The sequence below is a fragment of the Rosa chinensis genome, chromosome 3, assembly GCF_002994745.2.
Source record: "Rosa chinensis cultivar Old Blush chromosome 3, RchiOBHm-V2, whole genome shotgun sequence".
Lineage (NCBI taxonomy): Eukaryota > Viridiplantae > Streptophyta > Magnoliopsida > Rosales > Rosaceae > Rosa > Rosa chinensis.
Genome location: NC_037090.1, coordinates 33726670 through 33741620, shown reverse-complemented (window position 1 = coordinate 33741620; position 14951 = coordinate 33726670). Strand labels below are relative to the sequence as shown.

The 14951-nt window shown below is 40.3% G+C and overlaps 2 long non-coding RNA genes and 1 other non-coding gene across 10 annotated transcripts; 2 read left to right on the top strand and 1 right to left on the bottom strand.

Annotated features, from left to right (window-relative positions):
- Window positions 1-1002: 1002 nt before the first annotated feature.
- LOC112192808 lies at window positions 1003-4663 on the top strand. 5 transcript variants are annotated; one of them, XR_002933629.2, is made up of 4 exons: window positions 1003-2695; window positions 2947-3140; window positions 3671-3933; window positions 4317-4663. It is a non-coding gene; the product is annotated as an uncharacterized LOC112192808 (transcript). The 5 variants fall into 5 exon arrangements; XR_002933627.2 differs by having other exon boundaries at window positions 1003-2792; XR_002933628.2 differs by having other exon boundaries at window positions 1003-2792; window positions 3437-3933.
- Window positions 4664-6838: 2175 nt separating this feature from the next.
- On the bottom strand, window positions 6839-7316 carry LOC112191273. The gene is made up of 2 exons (XR_002932896.2): window positions 7176-7316; window positions 6839-7100 (listed from the first exon to the last, which is right to left on the bottom strand). It is a non-coding gene; the product is annotated as an uncharacterized LOC112191273 (long non-coding RNA).
- Window positions 7317-12339: 5023 nt separating this feature from the next.
- Window positions 12340-14726, top strand: LOC112195195. 4 transcript variants are annotated; one of them, XR_005808658.1, is made up of 5 exons: window positions 12340-12561; window positions 12659-13050; window positions 13813-13899; window positions 13973-14191; window positions 14415-14726. It is a non-coding gene; the product is annotated as an uncharacterized LOC112195195 (long non-coding RNA). The 4 variants fall into 4 exon arrangements; XR_005808657.1 differs by lacking the exon at window positions 13973-14191 and having other exon boundaries at window positions 14415-14724; XR_002934408.2 differs by lacking the exons at window positions 13813-13899; window positions 13973-14191 and having other exon boundaries at window positions 14415-14721.
- The last annotated feature ends 225 nt before the right edge of the window (window positions 14727-14951 follow it).

The window sequence follows — 14951 nt, the reverse complement described above, 5'->3', positions numbered from 1 at the left end:
ATACTAGGCTTCGGTATAGGTTGAAGAACACGAGGAGCTCCCGCATGGGAAATCTACCCCTGAGGGCTCATCCTCCTGAGGATCCCTCATGCGGAGCATGTCGGAGGAATATGGAAGACCCCCTGAGGCCAATCGCTCTTCTTTGGCGCCCCACCTCATGGGCTTAACGAACGAACTTTCGTTTTGCCCCTAAAATGAACGAGGTAACTTGGCCTTCACGCTCTTCTGATGTCTGTACGTAACAAGGTCTTTGGCCAGAAGGATGGACAACTAGAAGGATTGGGATGCACTTGAGCACGTCCCTTCCCATCCTTCGTGTGGTGACCTGAGAGAGGGGTCCCACAGCGCCGCTACCCCGACCCAATGAGAAACCGACATGTCACGAATGACATCCCGATAACTCATCAACCCGAAATCGCAAGGCCTTTTAGGTTCAGGTTGTTGGTTTACAAAACACTTTCTTGGACAAAAGTCACAAAACATTCTAGCAACCGAACAACATATTTTTACACTATGCCAATAAGTCAATCATACAACAGACATCAGACGACAGAAAGCTAATTTTCTGTCGTCCCAAATTTCAGACAACAGACAAACCTAACTCTGTTGTTTGAGTACCCACCGAAACACAGTTTTTTTCATTTTGATAAATGGGTGACATTCAGACGTCATTTTAATGTTGTTACTTGAAGATAGAGATGTACGTATAATTTCATTCCTCTGAAGGTTCTTATTGAAATAACATTTTTATGTTGTTGGCTCAAGATAGAGAATTTCATTCCTCTAAAGCCTAAAAGCTTGACTTATTCAAACAACAGTTATAAGAAAATTCTGTTGTCTGAATGAGTTGGTTGAAGTTTAAAAATCTCCCTCCCAATCAATTAAGGCATTTCCCTCCGAAAATTGGTCAAAACTCTAGTTGAGTAAAAAAGTGGTAACCATCAGACAACTAATTTAACTTAATTGTGTTGTCTGATTATATGGGGGAGTCAACTCATTTAATTTTTGTTTTTTTTGTCCAAGGCATTTTGCCTTTTAGTTTGTCTAAGCCCGACTTCATTCACATGGTCTGGAATTCTATGCCTTTTTCTCTCAGTCTCTCAGCTCAACTGATCTCAAACTGGGCATCTGTCAAGTCTCTAGCAAAACCGCGGCCAGCGACCACAGAGCACCCGCGACCGATTATCTGCGAGGCCGTACCGGAACCCTAATCTGCGCGGAGTTGCATTTCAAGAAAACCCTAATTTCAGCAGCGGCGGTGCATTTGAAGAAAACCCTGATAGCCCATCTAACAATCGTATGAGAAGAACCCATTGAAGGAAGACAATCGTTTGAGAAGAACCCATTGAAGGAAGTAGAGGTACGAGTAGATCTAGAGGAAGGTCCAACAGATCTTAGATCAAAAATTTGGGGGATTAATTTGAAGAATAAGAAGAAATTGGGGCTGATTTTCTGGAGGGCTTGAAGTCGTAAGCAAACAAGAAAAACAGAAAGCTTTCGTCTCCGACCTAACAACATCAGAGCTTTCAACTCCAGAGGCCGATTATCAACTCAACACAGTTTTGTTGCTCTGTAAGTCGTCCCTTTTTGTTTCCATTTTGGATTAGCTCATCTTCTCTACTACTCGCAACTAGTGGGATTCCCGAGAAAAAGTCAAATCATAGCTTGGCGTGATTCAATTGTTTATATTGGATTGGATTGCATAGGTTGAGATAGAGCCTAATTGAAATCAGTAATGTTAACTGAAGTGAAATTCTTTTCCTTTAAACTTGAATAATAAGATAGATGGAATGATTAGATTTTAGAGTTTGTGCGAGTTGTTATGGTTTGTGGTTTATCTGTGACTTTGGTTTGTTTGGTGGCTAAGAAATTAAGGAATATGAAAAACGTTGTAAATTCCTTCTCTTTATTGTAGTAGATGATGGTTGTCAGTAGAAGGTGCTTAATATTTCAATGAGGCTCCATTGAGATAAGTTTTGACATTAAGATTTCGTAGGTCTTTTTTTAGGTGCTTAATATATACCGATCCCGTGGTATATACATTCCATTCATCTCTCTTGCAGCATATACCTCTGAATGAGCATAAGAAAACATGTCATACCTACTAAGAAAATCTTAGAGAGAGAGAGAGAGAGAACAGTCAATGATGTAATGAGTTAAAAACCTTGCTTGAGACGATCAATTTCAGTATATAAATCCTTGATCAAAGCTGATTTCATTATCTTTTGATTAACCTAGACCAATAAGCAACAAGAAAGCATTGGAAAGACAACAACAATAGTTAATCCAACCCTACAATTTGTGAGAACAGTTGAGTTGCCTTCTGACCTCCGGTTCATTCTTTATATTCTTGGCACGGTGTGCATAGTCCAAGGTGCTGAGTGTTTCTTCCAAACAAGGGATGGAGGGTGATATGGTAGCTATTATTCATGTCTTTGTTTTCCCTCCTAAGGAGTCCCTCAGTAATCTTGTTAGTTTACTATCCCTGATATTCAACAATGTCATAGTAATGAACTTACTTTCTGGGGCTTGCAAATACAGTCAAAACCTGAGGCAGTTGTTAACAATATATAAATAGTACCTATATGGAATATGACCAGAGTGCTCAACTAGAGTATTTATATCTGATGTTATTTTAGTGTTCAGCTTCTAAAAGTTCTAGAGATGCGCAAAAAAATGCTGCAGAAAGAGCAAGGTATGGCTTTTACTCGTGCTGTAGCAGTAGGTTTTGATGTTGATCATTTGCCACCATTAATATCATTTGCTGAATGCTTTGGGGCTTCATGCTTGATGTGAGTAGAACTTCCTTCTTCTGTCCGTTTAAATATATACTTTTTAAGAGAGATATAATTTCTTTGATATATATATATATATAAGGCGTATATCAACATGTGGCAGAATATGTGCTTCAAGTCATTACTCGATTTTAAAATTTCAATGTCACAGGGATGCTCGTAGAAGATATAATGAACTGTGGAAACGAAAGCATGAGACTGGCCAATGGCTTGAAATTGAAGCAGCTAAAGCAATGTCTAACCGAGCAGGCTTCTCTGCCATGAATGCATCGGGCATAGTGCTTTTAAATATGACCACCAAGCCAAATGAGTTGGCAGAGAATAATGGAAAAGCTACTTATGCAGGTAAGACTTCAATTTCTAGGAGGGTGTCCTAGAAATAGGTTACTAACCTAGTACAATTACTTCTCTCAAGAAGTGTCATGATTTAACACTTTCCCATTACCTCTGGAGTGTTAATTAGTTAGACTGGCCATCATTTTTCAGTTTTATACTCCTGATCATAAAAGTCATCTAAATAGTTCTGCAATTATTTAATTGTTGTTTCGGTTTCTATTTTGAGCTCTTGAAATTTTGATTGGCAATGCATTTTTTTTTCTTTTCTATTGAGCATATTTTCCGATTTGTTTACCTATATTCAGTTTAGTTTTGGGAAGCATCTATAAGAGCAATAGTTGTATGGAACATTATGCTTTAATGGGTGGCACAGATTTGTTGCATTTTGAGCTATGAACAAGAGTGCTGTTTTAGCTGATATACGGTAAAGGCAATCTATGTTGTATAGTGGTATTTTGATGCTCTTTTGTTAATTGGTCAATGCGGTCAGCTTCTAATATAAGTGAGCTTTCGGTTTTCCTTGGCTTTCACTACTGCAGGTTCTACAAGGTCGTAGAAAATAAGACTGGTCTGGTTTCAAGTTCGCTCTAGCAGGTCACACCTTTGTTTTTCAACTGATCTTTCTTATGACCGCAATCATGTTATTAAGATGCATTTGCTTGTATGAGATTAACATTTTGGCATAGTGCTTTTTGTAATCACAAGGCAAAGTAGTAATTGAAGTGATTGTAAAAAGCTGGTGGTGGTGGGACTTTGAGTTGTTTGGAATTTGGAGTGCTCAGCCAATTGACAAATGATCCTAGTAAGTGGTAGCTATCTATTCTTAGCTCCAGTAGTTTTATCTTTCTATCTTGACTGGACTCTTGGCTTCTAGTTGTCTTCTTAAAGTGCCTGCTAGCTCTTGGGCTTCACTGATAGATTAAGATACATTTTGTCGCAGCCTCTTATGGCCAAAGTTTGTGTTCCATTTGCTTCGCTTTGTGCTTATTTAAGATTATATGCAGCACTTACTAATTATAAGATCTCTTTATGTATAATTCTGCAATGGTAGATCTTCATTTTGTGGCTGTTGTACCATATATGTCTTGGTCTAGCAATATCATGTCATAAGAAACTCTGCACAAAGTTGTATTCCCTATGATTTGGCATACCTGCCTTTTGTCTTATTCTTTCTGCTATCTGCAGATTCCTCACTTGAGACCTGCTGAACATAAGAGAACTGGTAATGCAGCAGAAGTGTTATGTTCTATATTGGGCAAAAGGCAGAAATATACATAAAGAGAGAGAACTGGTAAGCAACAAAAGTTTAGCATTCTAGCAGACTAAGGAGGCCAAGCCACAGGAGGAAAAACAAATGTCCAAGTGCTAGAGTACATTGAAATTATTTGCTATCCAGCTTCAATAGTTAGATTTCATGGAACAATTAATGACTATTGTAAATGTATTTTGGTGGCTGTAATAACAGAATATATGTATTTTTAATGAGTGAAATGACTTTTGGGGTTTTCAGAATGAATGAGAACATCAATGAATGGCAGGAACAAACTTATATGTGTCATCTGAAATACAAGGCAACAACTAACTTGAAAAACAATATGTTTGAGCAACAGAAAAACAAAAGAATAGAAAAACAAATCTATTGTTCTATATACATTCAGACAACATAAAATTGTATCTTAAACGCAAGTTTAACCACAAATAACTGTCTTCTGTTATGAGTTAAAACGACAGATGATTGTAATTGAAATTTGTTTACAACAACAATAAACTGTAGTTGAGAACCAATACAAACAACACATAATTCTTAGTACTGTCATTGAAATGAGAATTAAACCACAAAAGTTAAAGAACTCTGTTGTTAGTCTTCACGTTTGCCAACACATTTCTGTCGTCTGAAATCTTCATAACACACACATGTATATGTGAGGAATCAATCAGACAACAGAAGACCAAAAACATGTCTGTCGTCTGATTTCACTCAGACGACAGAGTTTCTACGTCGTCTGATTGCACAAGAGACGGCAGCGCCTCAGACGACAGAAAATCATGCAATCAGACGACATATATTATCAGTCGTCTGATTAACTTTTTGGCATAGTGTTAAAAGCGGAATTTGAAGTGGGCTAAAAGATTTGGGCTTACAATAGGATCCCAATTTGGAAAACAACAATTCACTAAGTAAATACAAGTATGAGAGACGTGCCCCAGAGTTGCGGGTCTCCCGAAATTTTGTAAATAAGAGAGAAGGAAACAAATAAAAAGTAAATAAATTAGTAAGAAAGTAAATAACTAAGTTACTTCAAAATCCGTTAAGGGACTAAAACCATCTTATAATAAAGTTAAAGAGAAGTGCGCCAAACCGGGCCATGTGCCTCCTCTGTACTCTCCCCGACCACATACTCAAAACCTGCACACTGTTGTAGGGGTGAGCTTTCGTCCTCGCATGCCCAGTAGAGGCCGACCCAACCATGCTAGGTTTGAAAGATAATATACTTGAAAATATTTACTACATAATATTGTGCACACTTATTGAAAAATACTTTAAAAAGAGGCAACCACAAACATTTGTTTTCTTTTATAAAACATATGCAGTATGCTTCACACAACTTGGAGCTCCGAAATACTTACTTGCCGGCTAAGCTCAAACAAATCGGTGACCGACCCAGTTCGTCATCCTTCGAGAACCAACCAACTACTCTGTAATCCTTGTGACTACAAGTAGCGAAAGTGTCCATTTCCTGGCTCTGAGTCTCCTATGACTGGTTCACCGTCAGTACTCACCTTTCCTCGACAAACATAGGAGCACAGCCCCCTCCGGAGGTTCACGGTTATCGACACCGTGGGATCGCTAGGAATCTACGCGTCTAGGTCCCATTCACTTTCAGGTCACAAGTACAAACATACAAGGGGTACAGTATCTCAACACACAAGTCTAGCCTTGGTTTTCTCAATCAACAATTATCAGTTACGTAAACACAAGTATCACGAGGCGTCGACTAATGAACAACCAAAAACGTACTTACATGCAATATATTACTGTACTAGAGCATTCCACATATAGAAAAGCCTCTAACAAGGAAGAGACAGCTCACCCTACCTGGAAATGGAGTGCTCGCCCAAACTTAGCTTCGTTTCTGACTTCCGATCATTTGTTCAAATCCAAGTGCACACGCTCGAGTCCTTTATAATAAAATCGAATCAATGAGTAAGTTGATAACATTACAGCTCAACTAACCGAGCAACCCAAATCTTTTACTCAAATCCCTTTAGGTCCAATAAATTATCTTTTGATCAAAACAACGATCTAGAACTTATGCTTGAAAGAGTTTCTTTTAGTAGATAAAATCTATTATCCATTCCTAAATAATCCAAATGATGCAGGATTTGAATCATTTAGGATATGGTCATTATACTTGGCACTTTGACCTTTATTTGTTTAGCATTTCTACTTTAAGAAAACAACTTACAATTACCATTCCCGAATGACCACAATTCTTAGAGTCATTCCTGGATATGATAGGTTTAAAGTACTTCGCTAGTAACCTAATTCCTTAACCATACAAGTTTGGCTTAATCACACCATGAATTTCTATGTGACATGGTTATTCATCAAATTCCTTACTACCAATTCCATTAAAGAGTTTACCTTGCAATACAACTTTCCAATATAGATAATAGATTCACCATTTTACTAACAAAACCTATTATGTCCATACAAATTGCCAGTTCACTCTTATACACAGTAGAGCCAAGTTCTCATCAAGCTTGACGACTAAATCAAGCATTAATCAATCAAGTGACCTTCCAAAATGTATTTCATTCAGTAACAATCCACTAGAGTTTTAAAATACAATCACCACACCAAAACCGGTGGTTTGGCAGAGACCAACATCTTACCATTTCTTCATTCCCAACTTGGAAACCAATTTCGTTGTGACTGTACTCCACAACCATCAACCAATTGAATCCCTAGCAAACAGAACAATATCAATACTCAATTCCCACAACCAATTCCAAATCCAAAACACAATTCAAGGTTCTTACCCTTTTCTCGATATCAACCGGACTGATCCAACTATTTCACTTTTCTCCAAAACTTCCCAGAATGCAGAAATCCACCAAATCCTCACATAATCCAAATAAACGATAGAATTATGATCTTTAATCCAATTCTTAACCAAATTCATATCCAACACTGAATTCTTGAATTCTTACCTTCCCAGTTTCAATTGAAATTAACCAAGCAGTTCCTTCTCCTCCAACACTCCAAAACCGCAGAAATCCACAACCCCTCCAGAATCCGTATTGAGCTCTTGTCTCCATTCACCTTCGAGCTTGGGGTTCCAAACTCCAATCCAGAAAATCTAAGTTAGAAACCCACTTCTTTGGGAAATTAAACAGAGGCCTCAACACTAAACAAGGTGACAAAATCCAACTTACCAGATGAGAGAGGTAAGCCGATGGCTCTCATGGAGGTGCTGGGTGGCTCTGGTCGAAATCGGAGGTCCAGGTTAGGGGCTATTATAGACATTGAGCAGCTGACTACATCCATGGTGCCGCTGTAGCGTGAACTTGGCCAAAAATTGAAGAACGAAGAATCACAGATCCACGTCTTCGACGATGGCGCTTACTGTGGTCTTCCGGCATCAGACGTTGGAAAGGCTTCGGGGTTTTGGTGAGTGGCTTGTTTCGAATCAATTGGTGATGGTGATGAGTGGGGAAAGTGATCGAAAGCAGCCTTTTCGGCTAGGCATTGCGGCGGAGACCATGGTGGTTGCATGCAGTGGTTGGAGGCGGTGCATGCCGGTGATTCTTGCTAGGTTTAGATAAGAATTTGGTGCTGGTGACAGTTTTGCTAGGTGGTGGTTGGAAATGGTGTTTTCCAGCGTTGGCAGTGGGAGGACGAGAGAGAGGTCGGGAAGAGAGAGAAGGGAGGACGTGGCTACAAGGGAGGAAGAAGAGAGTTTAGGTTTTTGGGTTCTTAAGTTCCTATTTATACTTATGTGAGCAAAATGTCTATTTTGCCCTTGCGATGAATTACGAAACTCTTCTTGCTAATTGCTTTCGGTTTTGGGCTAGTAACTTTTCTTTTATTCATTTTTCGTTGGAAACTTCCTAAGTTAATTCTTGACTTCGCTCTAGGCCCAAAACTCGATTTTGTAAAAATTCAAAACTTGGTTACAACTCAATTTATCGTCTTCGAAACTTCAACAAACGGTTGCCTTACTAAACTCCTACAACCTTCTAGGCCCAAATGAAAGAATCTCGGCCCAAACTTAAATCATAAGGCCCAATAGGTGGTCTCGACATTAAAACAATCTCCAAAGTCATTTCCTTCACTTGTTTCACCTTACGGAAAAATCTTATCGGCGAAAAATTACCTTCTAAAAATTAAATAAAATTTTCGGGGGCTCACACTTCGAGTACAGATGATAGTGGCTGCAAGGTTCAAAAGGGTGTAAAGGCTGAAGTCGATGTTGAATTCCTCTGGAAAGAAGATCTGGAAGACTCGAAAGTTTCTTTTTAGCCAATTTTGGCCTTTGTAATTTGACAAATATACTCTATTGCTTTTGGCCGCAAAGCCAGTTTATGAATACAATAATACTTTTACTTCCAATCTTCTGATGCATTTTATGAAGCCTCTGGTATAGGCTTTGCTACATTATTTTTAACACTAAATTGTCAAAAAATGTGGAAAAAATTTGAAATTATTGCAAACTGAAACGTACAAAAAAAAGAGGTCGCGAGAACAAAGCCCAAAGTATATAGAGTGTTGCCCCCTAGTCTTTGCTAGGCAAGGCGAGTACATTAGAGTGAGGCCTCTAAAATAGACCCTTGCGAAGATAAGGATACGAGCAGAGGAAGACTATGTTTGCCCCCCTGTCCCTGGTGATGGAGCATTCGACGGATCAACTCCCAAATACTTAGGTAGTATTTCTTCAAGTATCTGCCATTGATAGGATTCCAGTGAATGTCGCCGTCCAAATCTCTAAGGTGAAAAGCCCCCTTTTCCAGAACTTTGTGGATAACAAATGGTCCTTCCCATCGCAGCGTTCATTTGCCACGGCCTTTGAACTTCTCTCATAGCGGAAGAACCGCCTTCCAAACAAGCTCACCATCTTTGTAGCTGCGGCCTCGTGTACGCTTGTCGTAGGCGCGAGCAACTCTCTGCTTCTCCATTACTAAACAGTCCAAAGCTGCCAAGCGCTTTTAACTAAGGTTTTCGTGCTCTTGCCACATAGCCTAGACATAATCTTCGCCAATCAGATGATGCTGTTCCTGTACTTGCAAGGAGTGAACATTGATTTCTAAGGGAAAAACCGCATCATGGCCAAACATGAGAGCATAAGGTGTCGTGGTTGTAGGATTGCGCTTAGAGGTGCGATAAGCCCACAAAGTCTCGTATAGCATTTCATGCCACTAGCAAGGATTTTCGGCGAGCATCTTCTTGAGGAGAGCATTGTTAATTTTGTGACTGGCCTCCGCTTAGCCGTTAGACTAAGCATAGTAGGGAGTGGAATGAATGAACTGTATGCCCAACCATTTGGTGAAGAAGTTGGTAGCAATGATAATGAACTTGTGTTGAAGAGAATAGTGGGGGTGAATCATTCCAATCAAGTCTAGTGCCCAGCCTTGCGCAGGCCAGGGTTTAATGATAGGCTGCATAGGAATATTGGGAATATGTTGGACTGGCCTGGCAATCCTGGCAACCTTTCGCGAACATTATACAATCCTTCAGAATGTTTGGCCAGTAGTAACCATGTATTCTGATGAGCCAACACATCTTTAGGCCCGCTTGATAAGCCCCGCACACGCCTGCATGCACCTCCAGCATTAGGTGCTTTGCTTCGCTGCCATAGACACATCTGAAGTCAATGTCATCTTCTCCTTGTCTGCGTAGTTCATCATTCTGGTGGAAATAATTAAGTGCCAGGAAACCGATCTTCTTATCTGTGGGTTGGTTCAGTTGTTTGAGATACTCTATCAAAGGGACACGCCAGTCCATATCTATAGGATCCAAGGCCGTCACCGTGAGTTCGTCAGGTGGGTCAGCTCTGGTGAGCCACGAAGGTAGGGTTCGTTGCTCTACCTTCAAGGTTATATCAATAGCCAACTAGGCTAACTCATTTGCGGCAAAATTGCTGTCGAGATGAATATGCTCCAGATCCAGGTCATCAAATTGGGCAAGCAATTCAAGTGCTTGATCCTTGTATGGGGCAAGTAAGAAACTTGTGCACCTGAACTTTTCTCGAAGTTGGTTGATGACCAGCAGTGAATCTTCTAAAACCTGCACATGCCACACTCCTAGCTCCAATAACACCTCTAGGACTATAATGAGGGCCTCATATTCAGCTTGGTTGTTGGTGCATCAGAATTCTAACCGGAAGGAGTAGGAAAAACAGTCCCTAGCCGGATTTTCCAAAACGACGTCAGCCCTGGACATTATGTCCATTCTTGAGCCATCGAAGTATAGCACCCAAGGCTGAAGCGATACCGTGGCCTGATACAGTGCGGCATACTCAGGTAAACAAGCCAAGTCCGGTCGATCTATCATCTCTGTTGCGACCTCCAAATCACGAACTGCTGGGACCTCCAACATAGGATGGTGTGCCAGGAAGTCCGCGATGGCTTGGCCTTAACTGGCTTCTGGAGGACATATTGCAGGGAAAATTCTGAAAGCGCTATCTCCTACTTGCCAATGAAACCTCTGAGGATAGGCCAAGAAAGCATATATTTGACCAAGTCTGTCTGGGCTATAATGCAAGTAGAAAAGGATAGCATGTAGTGTCGCAACATACACGCTGAGAAATATAGCGTCAGACACAACTTCTCTATTGGAGTGTACCTTGTCTCATAATCAGTCAATGTTTTGCTGAGGTAGAGGATAACATGCTCAACTCCTTCACCGTCTTGTGCGAGCAGGCTACCAATGGAAGCCTCAACAGCAGAGATATAAAGCTTGAGCAGGAAACCATGTTTAGGAGGAACGAACACTGGTGGACTCGCGAGGTAGGCCTTAAATATGTCAAAGGCCTCTTGATGCTTGGGTTCCCAAACAAACTCACTTTTCCCTTGCAGCTTCAGCAGTGGAGAGAAAGACTGAATTTTGCTGGCAGTATTATAGATGAACTATCGTAAGAAATTGATCTTGCCCAACAGCCTTTGCAGCTCTTTCTTCATTCGCGGGGGAGACATGTTGATGACTGAATTCACTTTATCCTTAGGTACTTCAATACCCCTTTGATGAACAATGAAACCTAAGAAGTCGCCAGCTTGGACTCCAAACACGCATTTCGCCGGGTTCATTTTCAATTTGTGCAGATGCATGCGTTCAAAGACCTTTTTTAGGTCCCCGATGTGGTCTCCTTTTTTTTTTGGACTTAACGACCACGTCATCGATGTAAACCTTTAGAATCTTTCCTAGGATGTCATAGAAGATTAGGTTCATGGCTTGCTGGTATGTGGCCCCTGCATTCTTTAGACCAAAGGGCATAGCCACATACTTAAAAACTCCTATGAAGCCAGGACAGCGGAAAGCAGTCTTGTGCCTATCCTTTTCCGCTACTGGGATTTGGTGATAGCCTGCTGTCCCATCCATAAAGGACAACAGCTTGTGCCCCGCTATTGTGTCCACCAACAAGTCCACAACCGGCATGGGGTAGACGTCCTTAGGAGTAGCAGTGTTGAGGTCTCTGTAGTACACGCATACCCTCATTTTGCCATTCTTTTTGTGAACAGGCACTATGTTTGATAGCCACCGGTTATACTTGGCCACCCTGATAATTCCTGACTTGTGCATCTTCTCAACCTCCACTTTGACCAGGACTTGGGTCTCCGAGTTCATTCACCAAGTCTCTTGCTTTATGAGTGTGAGGCCCGAGAAAAATTTAAGGAATTAAGACGATATTAATTTTATTTTCCGATAAGTGATAACGACATTCGGGAAAATTTCTGGAAAACTTTACGGAAGTGAATTTTCAAATTTTTGACATGAGTTTATCATACGCATTACGACGAGTTCGTGGTAATTTTTGTGAAACTTTCCGGACACCCGAGCTATTTGTGACGAATTTCAGAAGTTGAGAAATAAAGAATTTAATTTAACAAATGGAAAATGAGTCGGTGCAATATGAGCCATTGATTGCAGCCACCGCCTGATCTAGAGCGTCCACTCTAATTGAATTTTGGGGTAAATAGCCGGGCCAACTTGTGTTCAACCCAAGCCTGGGACGGAGACCGAACTTCCTCTTCCAATTTCGGCCACCTATGATCAACGGACCACTGGTATTAGGACCATCTCGCGAATCCTATAGCTTGGGTTTCCACCAATGAGCTCCAACGAAGCCAATTCGAAGCTGAGAAATTTCTACGGTTCCAACTGCTCTTCTGCATTTTCCGGCGACTCCGGTAGCTGATGACGACATGCAAGGTAAGGAAATTAGTCTTCTCTTCGAGCTCTACGTCTGGTATATTTAGTTTTTGATTTTGATTGAGTTCTGAACGAATTGATATATTTGGTGTCATAGTTCACTACTCGCAGCGAGTGTCTCCTGTTCTTACCGGTTAAAGAAGAAACTTGAACCTCTACAGTTTAATTGGAAGAGTCATATATGGAGAATCGATTGAGACTACTTCGAATCAAGGTAAACCATTCTCGGCATATCCTTGTGATTTTGAAGTTGGGTTGTCAATCTGAACTAACTGCCATGTTGTAAATTGAATGGTTGAGTTTGGAGGAAAACGCAGAAATACGAAGGGAATGGGACCCAGAAGCTTGAGGATGAAGAGAAGTGGGAACCTATATTTTTAGGCTCTGCTCGTGGATTATTAATGAAGATTTCACATGAAAGGTTGCTGCAAGTTGTTACATACTCCAAAACCCAAATTGGGTTTTAGACAAAAAGCTGAATTATAAAAGGTAATTGTGAAACACCAACCTTGGAATTGTGCATCTTACGTTGGTTGTCCATAAAGAGTTGGATAGATTATATTAATTGTAATGGTTGGTTGTGTCGAGTGTTTATGTGGGAAACAAGAATGAATGTTTGGATTTGATTATATAGAATGCGAAATACGGGTGTGTACATCCTATGTGGGTTTGATGTTTATTGTGAATGGCCTGGCATAGTTCCTTTAATTGTTAAGTTGAAGTCATTGAAAGAATTATGTTGTGATAGAATTAGAACTTAGGCTATTGAAGTTGACGTACTAGTCATTGAGAATGACAATAAAATAGAAGTAATAGCATGTACCGAGCCATGACAAGTTGAATAAGTTCACAAAAGTTAGCATTCATGAGTGGTCATGGAAGGTTTGAGACCTTGTATACTACTTGCCTGGGAGTTTAATTGAGCTGTATATCAGATATGTTGGGACTTGATTACCATGAGTGATTAAATGATGTTGTTGGTAATCAGTTTGAATTCTTAGTGCATTGGTATAAAGAAATAAATATTTTCTTGGACGTTGAACTTTAATTTGGGGTATGAAGGTCATGAATTGAAAAGTAATGAGAGAGGAGAGAAAATTGTTGGGTGCCCATGGTAATTGATGATACTTCACCCAATAAGAAATGAGTCCACTTTGGGAATTAGTCAAATGGCTTTGATGTTTTTGAGTGTTATCAAATAGAATTTTATATTAACACTCGAATACTATCATTGTATGACTAGGACTACAGTTACCTGGAATGCAAGTTTACTCATAAAACAAGCTATGGTCATGTTGACCTACAAAAGCAAATGAAGTCAAAGTTGCAATATTCTAGGTAGGGATTCTAGACTCGCCTGAGTATAACTTTTATGCATATATTTTAAGGAAATTAATGATGCATGAAAAAGAATTTGGTTTTTATTGCATTTTCTATGAGTTATTGTTTGATGACCTGAGAGTGAGAGGAGTATAGCGACTTCCTTGGGCTTCGATCCCCTAAACCTCCAGAGGGGCTGTATGGACTGAAGAGTGTCTGACATCCGTTGAGATGTGGCACTGCTTCTAGGTGATACGGCGTAAGTGGACACTCTCGCTACACCTTGCCGGTGTAAACGATATTAATTGTGGTAAGGTTTTAGTTGACATAGCGATCGGTTATTAGGTCTGTTTCATTCCTTTGGGCCCTTCTATATTTTTATAAACGGACTACGGTTTGTGGTTTCGAACATTTTTATCTATATGCATTGTTTCTCATTTACTTTGCCGGCACCTATATTTTAAATTATTTTTGCACCTAGCTAGGGTAGAGTCTTATTGAGCAGCGAGGACGAAAGCTCACCCCTACAACAGTTTGTGGATGCAGGTACTGTGTATGAAGACGGGACAGGTGGATGATGCTAATTGTGGCTTAGTTACCTTCTACTTTAAATGGTCATCGACGGAGTTAGATCCGCGTGACAGGTTAACTTATTTCCTTTACTCCTGTGTAACTTGTTTACCAAGGTTGTGATTATTTGTAAAATACCTTTTTCATATATTCTTTCGGACTTTGGCCTTGAACCAGACTAACATTCGATAATTATTTTGAAATTACTTGTATTTGTTTTCTTTAAAGGACTTCCGATGGTTTTATAGTTTTCACCTCACTTAGACAACTGCTTCCTTGCTCAAGTTTTCCTAATGTATTTACTAAAGCATTCTTAACTTCCTTGTGTTGCCTTGCGGGTTCTTGGGACTTGAGTTAAGTATCTTAGCTTAGGTTCTAAGGGCACTCGGCACTGTAATGTACTCGGTTTGAAGAGGTGCAAATCGGGGCGTTACAATGGGCCTCCTGTCAGGCAACGTTGGCAGCTAGTGGTAAACCAAGTCGGGTGATAGGCCAGGCAT